Consider the following 16,054-nt stretch of genomic DNA (forward strand, 5'->3'; position numbering starts at 1 on the left):
CGGGGCGTGGCTACAGTGAAGCCTGCCACCCCCGAATCCCGGAGCACGCCTGGCACAGTGCGCCGTACGGGTGGCCATGACCCGTCCGGCGCAGCACTGTTGCCACGTTCACCCTGATATCATCCACGACGGGCTACCAGTACGGCCCACGGGCGGTGGGCCCCTTCGGGCAGAGAGACACCCGAAGGCGGCCAGACCTCCCCCAGTCGGCCCAAGATAGAGCCGGCTCCCCACAGCCGGCTTGCCACCTCCCTCGAAGAAGACGCCCCATTAAGGAGACAAGACGCGATGGGGCTACAGTGATCGCCCACCAGGCGGCGGCACTGTAGCCACGCCCACTTCGGCGAAGCCCTCACCACCAAGATTGAGCAACAGTAACCAGCCACCGACAAGGCCCTGACTGTGGGGCCTGCCTGTCGACCAAGGAGCCGACAGCCGGTGGGACCCACTAGGCGGCGGGCCCCAGCAGCCGGCGCAGAAGCCGGACAGCATAGACACAGACGGCTGGGCCCCGCGCCCAGCCGGATTACCATTGTACCCCCGAGGGGTAGGCCTATATAAACCCCCCGGGGCATCCATGCAAAGGGAGATCAATCCCTGCTAGTCTCAGACACCACATAGGGAGGAGAAGAGAGCAAGCCGTGCCCTTCTTCCTCCTCTCGCCAAACAGCTCAAGGAGCACCGTGTAGCTACTTGTTCATCTAGTGACCATGCGGAGACCCCGCAGAGCAGCAGTAGGGGTGTTATCTCCACGGAGAGCCCCGAAGCTGGGTAAGATTCGCCGGCGTGCATGTCTTCGCCTCATCCCGTTTCCAGGCACCGGCGACGTCTTACTGGCTCCCACAATGATAAGCCACCCGTTGGCATATGTCGCACCTACCACCCAACATTTGGCGCCCACCGTGGGGCCAGGTGCACCGCCGTCCGGAGACCTGTTCTGGACGGGAACCCTCTTCCTCCTCCGCGAGCGTAGCCAGCCCGGCACGCCCGATGGCGCTTGCCACGACGCGCTACAAGGCGTCACCAACATCTGTGCGGCGAGCAGCCTCGCCGATCTCCTTGACAAGACTCTCATCTCTGACGAGCTCGCCTCCGACGCGGGCACTGACCACCTCGTCAACCTCCTCGGCCAGCTCCACGTCTCCGGCGAGCCTGCCATGGACTTGGAGTCGGTTGGCTCCACCGATCCGATGCCTGTCGACTCCGACACGACCTCACTCCACACGTTCCCCACCAACGTCGTGATCTACAATGACCCGCTTCCCCGGGCCGATGGCTACGACGTTGTCACCACCGAGGTGATGGTCATCGGCCACGGCGGCGCTTCTGACGAGAGCGCCCACGATGCCCCGCATGCGGCGGTCCACGACTTGTCCATCCCCCTCCCGGCCGATGCCGACGCTGAAGCACTGGAAGCTCGCCGCCTTGCCCTCCTCGCGGAGGGCCGGAAGTTGGTTTCCGTGAGATGCCTCGCTGAGGCCCACCGACGCGAGGCCGACCGCGCCGCCTTTGGCACGCCGCCCCCAGGCGGGCCTAGCCAGGCTGGCGTTGTCAGACAGCGCGGCGCTGTCGTCGCCGATATGCTAGGAGTCGACCGCCCAGTCTACGCTACTCCACTCGAGAACATGTGCACCGCCCAGGCGGCCGTAGACGAGCTAGATGGACTGGGGCCGAAGAACTCCCCCACATGACCCGACGCATCCAGCAGCTGATCGATGCAGCCGCGCAGCGGCACGAAGCCGATGCCCACGTGGAAATCCCTCCCCCGCGCCGAGATCACGGCGCGACGTCCCGGACGCCGACTACGGGTAAAACCCGCGCGCGGCGCGAGAAAGAAGCCGAACCCGAATCTCCATCGAGCGAGACGCAGAAGGACACCCCCGGGCCATGGAGTGGCGGGGCAACCCGCCTCCGCCCCGGCCCCGTGGAGAGAGATATCCCAACCCGCCGCCTGTTGCGCATCCGACTCTCAGCGTCGGCTAGGTCGCCGCGAAGGAGTCGGCGAGAACGACGCCCGCCATCGGATCGACCGCCTGGCGCGATCCCTGGCGCTAGAAAAACAAGACGATGTCGGCCCGCCTTGCTTCGGCCCCCGCATCCGCGACGAGCCTTTCCCCAAAGGGTTCTCGCTCCCAAGAGACACGCCCAAGTACAACGGCTCCGTGAAGCCGGAAGATTGGTTGATCGACTATTCCACGGCAGTTAGCATAGCCAACGGCAACAGGCGCGTTGCCGTGAAGTACGTACCCCTCATGCTGCAGGGCACGGCGCGGACCTGGCTCAACAGCCTCAAGCCATACAGCATCAACAGCTGGCTAGACTTCACAGAAGACTTCGTCCGCAACTTCACTAGCACCTACAAGCGGGCTCCCAAGCCCAGACAGCTCTCCTTGTGCGTACAAGGCCCCGCCGAGTCCACTCGCGACTACCTCACGCGTTGGGCCGAGCTCCGCAACTCTTGCGAAGGGGTGCACGAGGTGCAAGCCATAGAATACTTCACTGCTAGGTGCCGAGAAGGCACCCTCCTCAAGCACAAGCTCCTCTGCGACGAGCCGACTACCCTCGATGAGCTTCTGATCATAGCGGACAAGTACACCACCGCCGACTCCTCGATGAAGACCGAACTCCGGGTAGACGCGTCCGGAAAGGTACTCAACCCGGCGCCCAAGACGCCGGCTGGGGACTCCGGCCGACGCCCACACCAGAACGACCACAAGCGCAAGGGCCCGGTGCCGCCCTCCACCAGTCGGCAGGTGGCCACAGTCGAAGACGAGCAGCCCGAAGCACGGCCCGCACCCAAGAAGCAGAGGGGCGGTAAGCCGGCTTGGCAGCCGGCCTTCTCCTACGAGCAGACTCTCGACGCCCCGTGCAAGTTCCACAGCGGCGCGAAGCCGTCCAACCACACGACCCGGAAGTGCCACTGGCTCACCCGAATCTCTAAAGGCGAAGGGCTCGCACCGCCTCCGCCTGCCGGTCCGCCGCCTCCGGCTCCGCAGCCGCCGACCGCTCGGCCCGTAGTCAGAGCCGAGCACGATGAGTTCCTCGACGAGCATGCCGCCTATATCATCTTTACAAGTCAGCCCGAAGACCGGCACAGCAAACGCCAAGAGCACCAAGAAGTCAGCATGATTGCTGCCAACCCCGCCGAGCACATGCACTGGTCAGAAAAACCTATCAGCTGGAGCCGGACCGACCACCCAGAGGTGATGCTGTCTCCCGGCTCTTATGCGTTGGTTTTGGATGCCACCCTTGCAACGGATAGATGCGCTGCCCGATTCTCCCGCGTGCTGATAGACGGCGGGAGCAGCATCAACATCCTGTACCGTGACACCATGGAGAAGCTGAATGTCAAGACGAAGCAACTCATGCCTACTCAGACTGTGTTCCATGGCATCGTACCCGGCCTGTCCTGCGCCCCCATTGGCAAGATCAAGATTGATGTACTTTTTGGGGACAAGGAGCATTTCCGCCGGGAAGCGATCTCGTTTGAAGTGGTGGACCTGGAGAGCGCTTACCATGCATTGCTTGGCCGACCTGCCTTGGCCAAGTTCATGGCAATTCCCCACTATGCATACCTCAAGATGAAGATACCGAGCACCAAAGGCGTCATCACCATAGCCGGCGATTACAAGAAGTCCTCTGAGTGCGCAGCAGCCAGCAGCTGGCTGGCCGAGTCCCTTGTGATTGCCGAAGAAAAGAAGATGTTGGACCGAGTCGTGGCCATGGCCGGCAAGCAGTCGGCCTTGTCCCCCGATCCCAAGGAGCATGATGCTCAAGGATCTTTCCAGCCGGCCAAGGAGACGAAGAAGATACCTCTTGACCCCGAGCACCCAGAGAGGTTTGCCGTCATCGGGGCAAACCTAAACAGCAAATAGGAAGGCGAGCTCGCCGATTTCCTCCATCAGAATCGAGACATCTTTGCATGGTCCCCCAAGGACATGCCGGGCGTTCCGAAGGAATTCGCCGAGCACAAACTACATGTCCGAGAAGACGCAAAGCCAGTCAAACAACCCCTCCGCCGACTGTCGGAGGAGAAACACAGGATTGTGGGAGAGGAGATAGCCCGGCTTCTGGCAGCCGGCTTCATTATGGAAGTTTTCTTTCCAGAGTGGCTTGCCAACCCGGTCCTCGTGCTAAAGAAGAACAACAAGTGGCGCATGTGTATAGACTACACGAGCCTCAACAAGGCCTGCCCCAAAGATCCCTTTGCCCTGCCAAGGATTGACCAAGTGATAGACTCCACGGCCGGATGCGAGCTGTTGAGTTTCTTGGATGCTTACTCAGGGTATCACCAGATAAAGTTAGATCCGGCAGACCGCCTGAAGACCGCCTTCATCACGCCATTCGGAGCCTTCTGCTACCTGACTATGACATTCGGCTTGAGAAATGCCGGTGCCACTTTTCAGCGTTGCATGCAGAAGTGCCTCCTCAAGCAACTCGGCAGAAATGCCCATGTCTACGTATACGACATTGTGGTGAAGATGGAGAAGCATGGCACCTTGCTAGAAGACCTCAAGGAAACATTTGAGAACCTACGCCGGTTCCAAATCAAGCTTAACCCCGAGAAATGCGTGTTCGGAGTGCCAGCCGGCCAGCTCCTAGGCTTCCTGGTCTCCGAACGCGGCATCGAATGCAACCCAGTAAAGATCAAGGCCATTGAGAGAATGGCGATTCCCACCAAACTTCGAGACGTACAGAAGTTTACCGGATGCTTGGCCTCCCTGAACCGCTTCATCAGCCGGCTCGGAGAGAAAGCTCTTCCCCTCTACCGCCTCATGAAGAAGACCAACCACTTCGAGTGGAATGACCGAGCCGATCAAGCTTTTCACGAGCTGAAGAAGATGCTGGCCACGCCGCCTGTCCTGGCGGCACCGACTGAGAAAGAGTCCATGCTCCTCTACATTGCCGCAACCAGCCGGGTGGTCAGCACCGTCATCGTAGTCCAACGCCCAGAAGAAGGCCGAGCCTAACCGGTCCAGAGGCCGGTGTACTATTTGAGCGAGGTGTTGTCTACCTCGAAGCAGAACTACCCGCACTACCAGAAGATGTGCTACAGCGTGTACTTCGCCGCCAAGAAGCTGAAGCCCTACTTCCAAGAGCATCCCATCACGGTTGTATGCACCGCCCTGCTGGCCAAGATCATAGGCAGCCGGGATGCATCCGACCGGGTGGCGAAATGGGCCATCGAGCTGGCCCCCTATACGATCTTCTACCAGCCTCGCACCACCATCAAGTCCCAAGCATTGGCCGACTTCCTCGTCGACTGGGCCGAGACCCAGTACCTACCGCCGGCTCCCGACTCCACTCATTGGCGCATGCACTTCGATGGGTCCAAGGTGCGCACCGGCTTGGGAGCCGTCGTCATCCTCACCTCTTCCAAAGGCGACAAGCTTAGATACACGCTGCAAATTCACTTTGCCGCCTCCAACAACGTGGCCGAGTACGAGGCGCTCATACACGGGCTCCGGCTTGCCAAAGAACTCGGCCTTGGTGGTCCAGCAATCATTCGGCGACTGGGATGCCAAGGACGCAAATATGGCAAGCTACCGCTTCCTCGTTCAGCAGATCAGTGGGTATTTTGAAGGATGCGAGTTCCTCTACGTACCACGAGCCGACAACGAGCCAGCTGATGCCCTGGCTCGAATAGGCTCCACTCGGCAAGCAATACCAACCGGTGTCTCTCTACAATGCCTCCTCAAGCCGTCTATCAAGCCGTCTCCAGAGTCCGATTCCATCTTCATGCCGCCTGACCCCGACGCAGCTGGCTCGAAGAACCAAGCAGGTGACCTGGGGACTTCGATAGTCGGCCAGGGGGTATCAGCAGGCGGCTCGGAGACTTCCGTAGTTACGCCCGACCCGGGGACTGCCTCACCCGGCTCGGGGACTGTGGTAGTCGGCTCGGAGACTACACCAACACAACAGGTGGCGGCCGACTCCAGCATTTCACCGCCCAGCCCGCCCGCCCTGGTCGCAGTAGCCGTTTTGGCAATAGAAGAAGTCACAGCTCCGTCATGGGCTCAATCCATCCTCAACTTCCTAATAAACCAAGATCTGCCGGCTGACGAAGTAGAGGCAAGACAAGTCCAACGCCGAGCCGGAGCATACACAATCGTCAACCGAGAACTCGTCAAGCGCAGTGTCACTGGAGTCCTCCAGCAATGCGTCGAGCAAGAGAAGGGCATTGCAATCCTCAGAGACATCCACCAAGGAGAATGCGGCCACCATGCGGCCTCAAGATCACTCGTCGCCAAAGCCTTCCGCCATGGTTTCTTTTGGCCGACTGCTTTGGATGACGCCAAGGAGTTAGTTAAACATTGCAAAGGGTGCCAACTCTTCAGCTCCAAGCAACACATGCCGGCTTTAGCACTCAAGACCATTCCCCTCACTTGGCCCTTCGCCGTTTGGGGACTAGACATGGTGGGCCCATTCAAGATGGCGCGCGGCGGCATGACACATCTGCTTGTCGCCGTGGACAAATTCACCAAATGGATTGAGGCAAAGCCGATCAAGAAGCTGAATGGGCCGACTGCCGTGACATTTATCGCAGATATAACAAGTCGGTACGGCGTGCCACACGGCATCATCACCGACAATGGCACGAATTTCGCCAAGGGAGCCTTGGCACATTTCTGCGCGATGCAAGGCATCCGGTTGGACCTAGCGTCCGTCGCCCACCCACAGTCAAACGGCCAGGTCAAGCGAGCCAACGGCCTCATCCTTTCCGGCATCAAGCCCCGACTGATCGTACCACTGGAGCGTTCAGCCGGCTGTTGGCTCGATGCGCTGCCGGCTGTCCTCTGGAGTCTGCGCACTACACCAAACAAGTCAACCGGCTTCACTCCTTTCTTCCTCGTATATGGTGCCGAGGCGGTCATCCCAACTGACACCGAGTTCAACTCGCCTCGGGTAACCATGTACACGGAAGCCGAGGCCAAGGAAGCACGAGAAGACGGTGTCGACCTGCTGGAAGAAGGCCGGCTGTTAGCCCTCAGCCGGTCCGCCATTTATTAGCAGGGCCTGTGCCGCTACCACAGCCGGAAGGTCAAGCCAAGATCCTTCCAAGAGGGCGATCTTGTGCTCCGGCTGATCCAGCGAACAGCCAGCCAGCACAAGCTCTCGGCCCCTTGGGAGGGCCCCTTCTTCATCAGCAGAGCCTTAGGCAACGACTCCTACTACCTGATCGACGCGCAGAAGCCGAAGGCACGAAAGAGAGACGACTCCGGCAAGGAGTCGGAACGACCATGGAACGCCAACCTCCTCCGAAGGTTTTACAGTTGAAATGCAGTATGTATCACGCTAACTTTTGTACTAAGTACGAGACAATAGGCCCCCCGAGGAGAGCTCGGGGACTGCCATCTTTTGTCTATGAATGAAAAGTATCATGCTTATGGCCTTGTCATTGCATTCACTTTTTTCCGTCCGGCACCGGGTTCGACTAGTTGGCCCGGGGACTGGCCGCCTGGAGTTATATTAGAAGTCCTACCTGCAGTCAGACAAGTAGTGTGCAGGCTCCCAAGCCTTCTCTTGCCAAAAGTCGTAGTTCGAAGAACCGGCTGTCCGGCTGGCAAGAGTTAAGGGCAGAACAACTGCCCACACGAAAAACGGCTAGGGACTAACGGACTAATATAACAAAAGCCGGTTTTTCTCCCACCGCCGACCGGCTACCAGAGTAGATGGCCGGCCGGCTTCCATTCACCTCGCTCCAATCTAAGAAAGCTCGAGTACTTGCCTTCCCAGAAGGGGAAGGCGGCAAAGGAAACAGCCTAAGGATAAAAAGCATACATGAATGGAAACCAAACACGCAATAATATTTACATAAAAGACCTTCAAAAGGCCAGCATTGAACATAGTTCGAATACACCCCCAGTGGGTGGAACTGCGCAAGTTTCATAAAGTTGTTCAAAAGGCAACAAGCAGGAAAAAACAAGGACGGCAGACTAAGCCAAGGGAGCGACTGGCGAGTCGGGCAAGTCGGTGGAGATGGCAGTGCCGGCTGGAGGAGTGGCCGGCTGGCGAACCTCGCCATGATCACCGCCTCCCGCAGAGGGCGCGCTAGCACGCGCCTTGTTGCCGGAGGCACGATCAGGCTGAGGTTGGCTGCCTGCTTCACCAGTCGGCTCAACGTCTTCACCGTCCTCTCCTTCGTCGTCTTCGCCTTCATCACTGGAGGCGATCTCCTCTGCCGAGTCTTCACCCGCTGCCGGGTCCAGCCCGAACCACTCCTCCGGCTGGGCAACGCCGTCGTCATTGATCTCAGGAGCGAAGACAGTGATGTCAGTACACTCGGCGATCGTCGAAGCGCGCTGAGCGATAGCCGGCCGCACCTCCTCCAACTCTTCGTCGGCCTCCAGCCGCCAGGTGCGCAGCTGGTCCAGGTTCAGCCCCGGATACTAGGCTCGGACGAACTCCAGTGCCCGCCCAGCTCCAAGCCGGGCTGCCGACGCCTTCCAGGCCTCGAAGCGGCCAACCGCCACCTCCAGCCAGTCGGCAGTCCGACTCGGGGTGCGGGGAATCATCTCGCTTGACCAGAGGGCGGCCAACACCTGCGCCCCGGCACGCTGGAGGCGGCGGAGCATACGGTGAGCCGGCTGCAGCCGGGCTTGGACTGCCAAGAGCTGCTCCTCAAGCGTCCGGCTCGCATCCGGCGTGATTTCAGCCCCCACCTGCCGGCGTACCTCGCGATGGGCCTCGATGGATTGGGTGGCAAAGACGAAGTAGCTGGGAAAGTAGTCTGCACAGAGAACAAAAAGCAGCACAAGTCAGAACACAAATCAGGGATCAAAGGGCAAGCAGGGAGTGAAGAAGGCGGCTTACAGTCGATCAGATCCTCGATACGGCTGAAGCCCTCGCTCAGCGCCTGCTTCGCTTCACCCCAACCCGCCGCTTCGGTCTCGAACTCGGCCTTCAGGGCGTCCTCGTTGTCCTGCGCCTTCTTCAGGGCCGCCTTGTGGCTCTCCTCCTGGTCGGCCAACTTCTTGACCAGGCGGTCACGCTCCAGGACCAAGGCGTTGTACTCGGCTTCCTTGGCGCGAAGGGCGGCCTGGGCCCCGCTGAGCTGCTCCCTCAAGTCGGCATTGGCTCCTGCAAGCATGAAGACAAAGGAAAAATTAATAAGGGGAAGTCATCAAGGAAGATCCGACCCGGCTGCTCAGCAGTCGGCCCAAATCTCAGGGACTACACCCAGTGGGTGCGCTGACGCGCCCCCACAGGATATGAACGAGACAAACACGCACTACGGCTGCTGGTCAGGTCCTCAGTTCTTCGGCCTAGCTCCTGAGCCTGGGAGTTGAAGGCGGCTGCGCGAAGGTTATGATACTCCTGGAAGATTATACAGGAGGCAAGGATAAGTTAAGTTGTTAGAACCTAGTAAGTTCCAAGCCGCCTGCGCAGCAGCCGGCTTGGAACTCAGGGACTACACCCAGTGGGTGCGCTGACGCGCCCCCACGAAAGAAATCGAAAGAGCAAAATAACCAAGGACAGAAGACTCACCCGGATGACGGCCCGCGTCGAGAGAAACTCTTGAGTGTATCGCTGCAGCGAGGCGGCCTGAGCTTGAAGCCGGTTCTGGACCTCCTGGGCCGCCGCGTTCAGCTCGCCCGTCCCCCCCGCTGGGAGTCCACTCGAACGTGCTGATGCTGGCCGCCTCCAGGGCCTCCGCCGTCTGGCTGGCGCCCGCTGCTTGGTGCGGTTCCGGCGCGGAGGCGCCACCCCCTGCGCGCCGGTGCAATGCCGGCTGCACCTCGAGGCCGGCCCCTGCCGTCGGCTCGCCCCTGGACGGCTGCTCTGGCGCCGCAACTGATTGGCCGCTTTGGCCCGCTCCAGTCGGCGCCATCTGCGACGCCCCCTCCACGAAGATCACGGGGTCCTCCCGCCTCTCCATCACCGGCGGGCCTTGGTCGACCTCCTCCGACGGGGCCACGGGAACGTCGGGGGCCACGTCACGGAGGGGAACAACGAGCAGCGGAGGCCGGTTGTGTGAGGCCTCCGCCTCCGTCTCCGCGGCTGCCGCCTTCGCCCGGGCCTTGGCCGCCGCGTCGGCCTGCTCCTTCGTCGCCTGGGCGGTCCTTCGCTCCGCCGCCTCCCGCTCCTCACGCGCCTCCCGCGCGTTCCGCTCCGTGGCCTCCTTAAGGTCGGCGTGGGGATCCACGCGGCGGGAGCTTGAGGACCCTCCAGTCAGCCCGACTACGGAGCCGCCAGGACCTCGCTCGAGAGAAAGCGGCGCCCTGTCCGGCAAGAAAAGAAAGGTTTAGAAGAGTTTCGGACGAAGAAGAAAAAAAATATATACGCAAGACATTCGACGACTTACGCAGAGATCGCCTGCGGCTGCTTCACCGCCTTGCGGAAGCGGGCCGCCTTCGCGGTCGCCTCATCCCACTTGGTCGCCGCCGTGGAGGCCTTGGATTTTTTCGGCCGGCTATCGAAGAAGGTCAACGCGGCCCGGCGCTTCTGCGCGCCGCCACGGGCAGCCGGCACGGCAGACGAGCCCGTGCCTTGATGATCGGGCGCCGGCTGGCGCTGCGGGGCGACTTCGACCTCGTCGTCATCCGGCCAGTCCTCGAAGCTGGCCCCGAGTCCCGCGCCTCCGGCCTCGTCGCCTTCCCCCACGATGGCGTCTTCCATGGCGGCCGCTCCCAGGTAAGGATCGTCGGCGTCGTCCACCGTGCGGTCGGGGAGGAGTTGGCGCTCTACCCTCGCGGCCCCGGCTGTCGGCGGGAGAAGAGGGTTCTGTAAAAGGCAAACCGATTGATCAAGAGTCGGCTATCATGAGGCCGGCTACAAAAAAGGAAGAAAAGAAGAAAGAACTTACGGCAGGCGGAGGGTTGGCGCGGGAATACGGCTCCTTGCCGTATCGCCAATCCTCGGCGAGCTTGCAGTTGGAGATATAATTCACCATGTAAGACACCTCTGCGTGAGGCATCTCCCTGGTGCTCAGCCCACACGGGTCGAAGCGGCCGCTCATTTGGCAGATCATGTGAGGCCGGCCTTGGAGCGGAAGAACCCGGCGCTCCACGAAGGCGGCCACCAAGTCGGCTCCGGTCAGGCCCTCCGACTGGATCATCACCCGAAGCCGGGAGACGGCTGCGTTCCCGGCCTGAGACAGCGACCTGGCCCGATAGCTCCACGAAGGCTGCCTCCCAGCCGGCGGGCCGGCTATGTAAGCCGGCAGGTTGACGTAGTCGCCTTGCTGGGCGACGTTCTTCACGTAGAAATAAGACTTCTGCCAAAGCTTCACCGACTGGATCAGCGGAATGGACGGGAACGGATTGTTCTCGCTCGCCCGCCTCATGGCAATGAAGGCTCCGTAGGGGGCGGGCACGCCCGCGACGATGGTGACGAGCTTGCTTTGGAAGAACTCCCCCCAGAGCTCGAGCGTGGGGAGAACTCCAAGAAAACCCTCACACAGGGTGACGAAGGCCGACAGCAGCATCACCGCGTTGGGCGTGAGGTGATGCGGCTGGAGGTGGTAGAACTCGAGGAAGGCTCGAAGGAATCCGCTCGCTGGGAGGCCGAAGCCGCGCAGGCAGTGCGAGCGGAAGATCACCCGCTCGCCCTCCTCCGGTGCCGGCGAAATCTCCCTCGCCGGCGCTTGACGAACCCGCACAAGGTTCTCGCCGGGCAGACACCGCGTCCGGCGGAGGAACTCGACGTGGTCCTCGTGGACGTTGGAGCCATCCCACGAGCTCGACAGCGCCATGGGAGCGATGCGGCGGGGAGCAAGACGAAGCGACGGCGAAACGGCGCGGCAAAGGATTGCTACGGCAGGGAGCAAGACGAAGCGACGGCGGAACGGCGCGGCAAAGAGTTGCTGCGGCGAAGAGAAGAAGAAGGAGGGCGAGAAGGGGCGGAGTGAGGGAGAGCGCGCGAGCCTCTGCCGCTCCCCCTCCTCCTACTTATAAACCGCGCGGCGGAGCCGAGGAGGCGTGGCGTGGGGGAACGTGGGGATCAACTGCGCCCACTCCCCCACGTCCTGCGATTATTGTGCCTTGATGGCAGAATAAAACCGCCGTGGGAAGGCGAGCGGTCCATGTGGGCCGCAGAAGATCCGCGCTCGGACCGAGGCCTGCGAGTGGCGGGCCCGAGCCTGCGGCGGCGGCCCGTCGCGTGCGTGCGTTGGCAGGATTTCCTCACCACGTGGCCCGCGTTCCCGCCTACGAGAAACGGAGCTTTTCTGAAGACGGCGCGCACGAGCAAAGCCGGCCCCTCGGGATAGGAAGCTGACCTAGCTTCTCGTCCCTTTGTTAGCCTCGAAGCTCGATCAGCTTCGGGGACTACTGTCGAAGTAAATAACCATGGGTAGCCTAGCCGGCTCCCCCTGGCCCTTCTGAAAAAATTACGAGTCGATTCGGCCCTCAAGGATCCAAGACACAGGGCCGCCCTCCCCTTGCCGGCTGTCTCCAGGCCGGCTATCGGAAGGCGGCCCGACTTCAGCCCTCATGAAGAAAAGCCCCGGGAGGGCCGGCTCCGAGAAGCCGGCCGCGAGAAGGCCGACTCCAAGAAGCCGGCTTCCATAAAGCAGTCAAGATCGTACCCTCAAAGTCTGCATCCACATAACAACGATGTGACGGGGCATGACTACAGTGAAGCCTGCCACCCCTGAATCCCGGAGCACGCCTGGCACAATGCGCCGTACGGGTGGACATGACCAGTCCGACGCAGCACTGTTGCCACGTTGACCCTGATGTCATCCACGACGGGCTACCAGTACGGCCCACGGGCGGTGGGCCCCTTCAGGCAGAGAGACACCTGAAGGCGGCCAGACCTCCCCCAGTCGGCCCAAGATAGAGCCGGCTCCCCACAGCCGGCTTGCCACCTCCCTCGAAGAAGACGCCCCATTAAGGAGACAAGATGCGATGGGGCTACAGTGATCGCCCACCGGGCGGCGGCACTGTAGCCACGCCCACTTCGGCGAAGCCCTCGCCACCAAGATTGAGCAACAGCAACCAGTCGCCGACAAGGCCCTGACAGTGGGGCCTGCCTGTCGACCAAGGAGCCGGCAGTCGGCGGGACCTACTAGCCGGCGGGCCCCAGCAGCCAGCGCAGAAGCCGGAGAGCGTAGACACAGACAGCTGGGGCCCGCGCCCAGCCGGATTACCATTGTACCCCCGGGGGGTAGGCCTATATAAACCCCCCGGGGCATCCATGCAAAGGGAGATCAATCCCTGCTAGTCTCAGACACCACATAGGGAGGAGAAGAGAGCAAGCCGTGCCCTTCTTCCTCCTCTCGCCAAACAGCTCAAGGAGCACCGTGTAGCTACTTGTTCATCTAGTGACCATGCGGAGACCCCGCAGAGCAGCAGTAGGGGTGTTATCTCCACGGAGAGCCCCGAAGCTGGGTAAGATTCGCCGGCGTGCATGTCTTTGCCTCATCCCGTTTCCAGGCACCGGCGACGTCTTACTGGATCCCACAATGATAAGCCACCCGTTGGCATATGTCGCACCTACCACCCGACACCATCTGATTCTGAGTGTGTCTTGTGCAGACCTGAGCCTTTGCTTCTGCTTTTTCAGACTCCTCGCGATGGCAACAAGCCTTTGATGGGCATTCTGTTGCTCCGGGTGCCTGTCCGATGTGATGTCGTCCAGACTGTTATCTTCGATGGAGTTGGGTTGTTTGGTTTGATTCTCCGTGTTGTTGTGGTCCGGCGATGGTTCACCCTGCTCTATCGCTGGGTCTATATGATCGATGTTTCTGCCGAGGTGGGATTTGGAGCGGCGCTTACGCCGCCGCTTTGACTGCTTCTCGAGGGAACAACCCTTCGCCGCGTCCTTCCGTTCCTCGTCATCGTTTTCTTTGGGTGTGTCCACCATGTATACATCATATGATGAAGTGGGCATCCAGTGCCCTGTGGGCAGTGGTTCCTGTTTGTCTCCTGCGTCGTCGTCCATACCATCGATGTCTTCGGAGTTGAAGTCGAGCATGTCGGTCAAATCGTCGACAGTGGCGACTAAGTGGGTGGTGGGTGGGCAGCGAATTTCTTCGTCATCCGCATCGCAATCCCGTCGAACATAGTTTGGCCAGGACTCTCCTGACAGGGAGAGAGACCTTAATGAGTTCAGTATGTCGCCGAAGCGCAAGTGCTGAAAGATATCCGCGGAGGTGAACTCCATGATCGGCGCCCAGTCGGATTCGATAGGCATGGGCGTTGGCGGTTCGGAGTCCGTGGCCGGGGAAGAATCCGGTAGTTCGGCGTCACGGCTCCAGTGAAGGGTAAGGTCGATACGGCCTCCGTGGCGGAGTCTATCCACCCGTCCCTGGATGGTGCAATTGGCTCCGAATTGAGGGTCGGAGCGGTTGCCGATGCGGTCTCTTGAACACTGTTCGATGGTAGAGCTAAATCATGCTCCTCATGACCGTGCGGTGCACTCAGTAGGGGCTCGAATCCGTCGAAGATCAAGTCTCCGCAGATGTCGGCCGTGTAGTTTAAGTTTCCAAATCTGACCTGATAGCCAGGGGCGTAGCTCTCGATCTGCTCCAGATGGCCAAGCGAGTTGGCCCGCAGTGCGGAGCCACCAAAATACAGAGATCTGTCCGGGGAGAAAAGTCTCACCCTGGACTGCATCGCTATCAATGATTGAAGGAGCCATCAAGCCTAATGATGACGACACAGAGGAACTCTCAATGAAAGCACCAATGTCAGTGTCAAAACTGGCGGATCTTGGGTAGGGGGTCCCGAACTGTGCGTCTAAGGCGTATGGTAACAGGAGGCAGAGGACATGATGTTTTACCCAGGTTCGGGCCCTCTTGGTGGAGGTAAAACCCTATGTCCTGCTTGATTTATTCTTGATAATATGAGTAGTACAAGAGTTGATCTATGTGACGCCCCGAGACCGATGCTCCAGATGCCTTCCATGTCTTGCGTATCAGTTGTGTTATTTATTTGTTTGTTTGCATTCATCATGTCATCATTTGCATTGCATCGACACTCTTTGCCGTCATTGTTTTTAAAACTTTCTTCCACTCGTAGTTGTCACGTCCCCCTTGCTTTTGTTGACCGTTCGGAGACCAACCTTGTTCTTCGTTTTCCCTCTTGCCTAAACTGGAGTCTCTTTGCATAGTGCATCAACCCCCTGCATTGTCTCTTTCTCAACTTCATCTTCTTCTACACCCACAACCTTGCTTGATCATCTTCTTCTCCTTCGTTAATCCATTTAAATTGTGGTATTCTATTTCCTGCACCAATTTAATGTTCATTCTTTTCCTATAAATTCTCTACCATGCCTTCAACCTCTCTGCCAAAAAATCAGCTCCTTTTGGACTTGTTTTGGTTGGGTTCAAAAATGGCTCAAGTTTGAATTTAATTCAAATGTAGATTATTTTTCTACCTCTAAAAATGCCCAAAGAAATTTAGTCAAATTCTGCAAAAATCCTCGACTCCATGGATATGTTCATATCTCTCACAACCCTCTCCAATTCCTCTGTGATTTTGCTCTTCTATTTCTGTTTGAAGAAATAGAAAAAGAGCAGCAGCGCAGCCCAGCGACTAGTAGCTTCAGCAGCCCAACAGCCGAGCCGCAGCCCAATTCCATCCCCTGGTAAAGTTCGCACGCGGTCGCTGTTTACCCCTTCCTCAGACCCACCTGTCATTCTCTTTTCTCCCTTCTTTTTCTTCCACCTCACGCACCCCTTCCCTCTCAGTAACTCCAGCTCACCCGAGCACACACGGCCGCCGTGGCGAGGCCAGCACCATCCACATCCCCCGGCCTCATATAAAACCCTCTCGCGGATCCCCCTAGGGTTTCTCCTTCCTCCTTTTCCCCATCTCCGCCGCCACCCAAGGGCATCTCCCCTGCCTTCCTCCTCCTTCCTCGTGAGAGACCAAGAGAGCACACGAGCATGTGCCCGTCGCCGGCGTGGTCTCCGACAAGTACAGCTGCAGCCAAGGTCACCAGGAGTACCCCGACGTCGACTACTTCCTCTACGTGACGGATCAGACGCCATCTCACCTTCACGCCGTCGACCACGTCGTCCACCTCCCCTGCTTCTTCTTCACGGACAGCGTGCTCCATCGCCGTCTTCAGCGCCTCGTCGCCCTCTCCTTCACCTCCCAACGTC

Source organism: Triticum dicoccoides, chromosome 3A, assembly GCF_002162155.2.
Source record: "Triticum dicoccoides isolate Atlit2015 ecotype Zavitan chromosome 3A, WEW_v2.0, whole genome shotgun sequence".
Taxonomy (NCBI): domain Eukaryota; kingdom Viridiplantae; phylum Streptophyta; class Magnoliopsida; order Poales; family Poaceae; genus Triticum; species Triticum dicoccoides.